The sequence below is a fragment of the Moschus berezovskii genome, chromosome 11, assembly GCF_049115385.1.
Source record: "Moschus berezovskii isolate FMDL1 chromosome 11, NW_MosBer_1.0, whole genome shotgun sequence".
Taxonomy (NCBI): domain Eukaryota; kingdom Metazoa; phylum Chordata; class Mammalia; order Artiodactyla; family Moschidae; genus Moschus; species Moschus berezovskii.
Window position 1 is genome coordinate 61,393,160 of NC_142470.1, and position 4,232 is coordinate 61,397,391.

Sequence of the window (4,232 nt, forward strand, 5' to 3'; positions counted from 1 at the left end):
CTGACTCAAGTGCGTTCCTTTTCATGGCTGAGAAATATTCCATTGTACATATATACCACAGCTTGGTTATGTATTCATCTGTCAAAGGACAGCTAGGTTGCTTCTGTGTCCTAGCTTTTCTTAACAGTGCTGCAATGAACACTGGAGTACATTGGAGTTTTCTTCAGTCATGGTTTTCTCAGGGAATATGCCCACTAGTAGGACTGTTGGGTCATTTGGACATTTTATTCCTAGGTTTTTAAAGGAATCTTCGTACTGTCCTCCAATACTTTGGCCACTTTATATAAAGAGCTGACTCACTGGAAAAGACCCTGATGCTGGGAAAGATTTAAGACAGGATTTAAGGGGACGACAGAGAATGAGATGGTTGGAAGGCATCACTGACTCAATGGATATGAGTTTGAGCAAACTCTGGGAAATAGTGAAGGACAGGGAAGCCTGGCATGCTGCGGTCCTTGGGTTTGCACTGAGTCAGACACAATTTAGTGACTGAACAACAAATACTACTGTTCTCCATAGTGGCTGTATCTATTTACATTCCCACCAGCAGTGCAAAGGGTTCCTTTTTCTTCCCACTATCTCCAGCATTTATAGCTTTTAGATTTTTTGAGGATGGCCTTTCTGACTGATGTGAGGTGATATATCATTGTAGTTTTGATTTGCGTTTCTCTAATAATGAGCAATGTTGAGCATCTTTTCATGTGTTTATTAACCATCTGTATGTCTTCTTTTGAGAAGCATCTGCTCAGGTCTTATGCCCACTTTTTGACTGGATTGCTTATTTTTCTGGCGTTGAGCTGCTTGTATATTTTGGAGATCAAGCCTTTGTCAGTTGTTTCAGTTGCTATTATTTTCTCCCATTCTGATCTTGTCTTTTCACCTTGTTTATATTTTCCTTTGCTGAGCAAAAGCTTTAAGTTTTATTAGATCCCATGTATTTATTTTTGTTTTTATTTCCACTACTCTAAAAGGTGGATCATTGAGTATCTTGTTGTGATTTATGTTGAAGAGTGTTCTGTCTATGTTTTCCTCTAAGAGTTTCATAGTTTCTGGTCTAACATTTAGGTCTTTAATCCATTTTGAGTTTATTTTCCTGTACGGTGGTTTCATGTTTGGTTTTCATGTTTGTTTTCATGTATGGTATTCTAATTTCATCCTTTTACACATAGCTGTCCAGTTTTCCCAGAACCATGTATTGGAGAGGTTGTCTTTTCCCCATGGTATATTCATGCTTTCTTTGTTGAAAATAAGGTGTCAGGATATAGTGCATGGGTTTATCTCTGGCATCGCTCTCTTGTTCCATTGATCTATATTTCTCTTTTGTGCCAGTACCATACTGTTTTGATGACTATAACTTTGCAGTATAGTCTGGAGTCAAGAAGCTTGATTCCTCCTGCTCTATTTTTCTTTCTCATGATTGCTTTGGCTATGTGGGATCTTTTGTGTTTCCATACAAACTGTGAAATTTTTTGTTCTAGTTCTGTGAAAAATGCAATTGGTAATTTGATAGGGATTGCATTTAATCAGGAGAAGGCAATCGCAACCCACTCCAGTACTCTTGCCTGGAAAATCCCATGGACGGAGGAGCCTGGTAGGCTGCAGTCCATGGGGTTGCTAAGAGTTGGACACAACTGAGCGACTTCACTTTCCCTTTTCACCTTCATGCATTGGAGAAGGAAATGGCAACCCACTCCAGTGTTCTTGCCTGGAGAATCCCAGGGATGGTGGAGCCTGGTGGGCTGCCATCTATGGGGTTCACAGAATCAGACACGACTGAAGTGACTTAGCAGCAGCAGCAGCAGCATTTAATCTGTAGATTACTTTGTGTAGTATAGTCATTTTCACAATATTCATTCTTCCAGTCCTGAAACATGGTATACTTTCCATCTTTTAATGTCATCTTTGATTTCTTAGACAAGAATATTTTGAAAACCTATACCAGAACATTCTCATGTGTCTCCTTGATTGATAGTTGCTTCAGTTTTCTAAAAAGCTTGTTAGGATTGCTTTAGGCAAATATAGTTCATAAGCTTAAAAACATTCTTAGGAGGAAGAATCTTCACTAGTGCAAGTTGCCAATGTAATATATTAGTTTGTTAACATCCCTTATTAAACTATGATAAATACGTATCAATCTGCTTACATGTGTAATTTTTAAAAGATTTTCTTAAAATTTTCCCGTAAGTCTACAATTCATTTTGCAGTTTTGTACATTAGCAACTTTAAGCATTAAGCTTAAAGCATTAAATCCTTTGGATTAACTTTTTTAAATTAATCATAAACATTTATTGAATCATTAAATGACAATCTCTAATGGCAAGTCTAATACTATTGTAATTTTTGAAATTAAAACATTTTTATTTTTAGAAACATTTTGGGTTTACGAAAACTGAGCAGAAAGTACAGAATAGATTTATTTTAAATTGTTGCCAGAATTTTTTTACCTTCTAAATTCTACTTATGATCAGTTTCATTGTCATTATCATCATTCTAATCATCAGGTTGTCTTCATTCTTTTTTTTTTTCCTTAAAATCTTTACTTTTGAGACAGAAGTGTTACAGGTGCACATGGGAAAGCAATACACGATCACAGTTGAAAGTGAAGACAATCTAGTCAGAAAGTTTTTACACCTGTCAGCTAATGCTGAAGCTCTGATTACGATATGCTGCAGGGCTCAAAGAAATGGTATTCCTCTCCTTCTTCTCCCTTTCCTTCAACAGAATCCACACCACCGTCCTCATAATCCTTCTCAAGGGCAACCATGTCCTCACAGGCCTCAGGAAACTCTCCTTCCTCCATGCCCTCACCCACATACCAGTGAACAAAGGCATGCTTGGCATACATCAGGTCAACTTGTAGTTCAGGTAAGCCCAGACCTCAGTGAGGGCTGTGGTGTTGCTCAGCATGCACATAGTTCATTGGAGATTGGACTTTGGTCAAATCTCCACCAGGTACCACAGCGGGAAGCTAGTAATTAATGCCAACCTTGAAGTCAGTGGGGCACCAGTCCACAAACTGGATGATACACTTGGTCTTGATGGTGGCAATGGTGATACATCTTTGGGAACCACGTCACTGTAGTACAACAGACAGCAGGCCATGTATTTACCATCACGAGGGTCACTTTTCACTATCTGGTTGGATGGCTCAAAGCAAGCATTGGTGATCTCTGCTACAGAAAGCTGTTCATGGTAGGCTTTCTCCGCAGAGATGACAAGAGTGTATGTGGCCAGAGGGAAGTGAATGTGGGGATAGGGCACCAGGCTGGTCTGGAACTCTGTGAGATCCACAGTCAGGGCTCCATCAGACCTCAGAGAAGCAGTGATGGGGGATACTATCTGGCTAATAGGCAGTTAAGATTCGTGTCGGTTGGGTGCTCAATATCAAGGTTTCTACAACAGGTGTCATAGATGGCCTTATTGTCTACATGAAGGCACAATCAGATGCTCCAGGATGGTGTGGTGTGAGGATGGTGTTGTAGGGCTAAACTACAGTTGTGGAAACCTGGGGGGCTGGGTAAATAGAGAATTCCAGCTTGGACTTCTTGCTATAATCAACAGAGAGATGTTCCATCAGCAGGGAGGTTAAACCCAGAACCAGTTCCCCCACTAAAGCTGTGAAAACCAAGAAGCCCTGAAGACCTGTGCACTGGTCAGCCCATTTCCAAATTCAGTCCAAGACAAGGTCAATTATCTCCTTGCCAATGGTGTAGTGCCCTCAGGCACAGTTATTGGCAGCATCTTCTTTATCTGTGATAAGCTGCTTAGGGTGGAGGAGCTGGAAGTAGCTGCCAGTGTGAAACTCATCAATGACTGTGGGTTCCAGGTCTACAGACATTGCCCTGGGCACATGCTTGCCAGCACCTGTCTCGCTGAAGATGTTGAAGGTGTCATCTCCTCCCCCAATAGTCTTGTCACTTGGCATCTGGCCATCAGGCTGGATGCTGTGTTAGGCAGTAGAGCTCCCAGCAGGCATTGCCGATCTGGACACCAGCCTGGCCAATGTGGAAGAAGATGCTCTGACACATGGTGGCTATAGGTCAGCAGGCGCAGGCAATAGGAGTAGACACCAGGTCCCGGTTACCATCCCCGACAAGCTAAGAGTCAAGGTAAGTGATGCACTCTGTCTTCACTCTTTAACTATGTATTCATTATTTAGCTAATTCTCCAGAAGTCTGATGGAAATTTTGAGCTTGATTTTTTCTACCTCTTGCTTTATAAAAGAACAGGCC

General features: G+C 41.1%; 1 pseudogene; it reads right to left on the reverse strand.

The window, feature by feature from the left end:
* Window positions 1-2,479: 2,479 nt before the first annotated feature.
* LOC129539535 (tubulin alpha-1B chain pseudogene) lies at window positions 2,480-4,028 on the reverse strand (annotated as a pseudogene).
* Window positions 4,029-4,232: the final 204 nt, after the last annotated feature.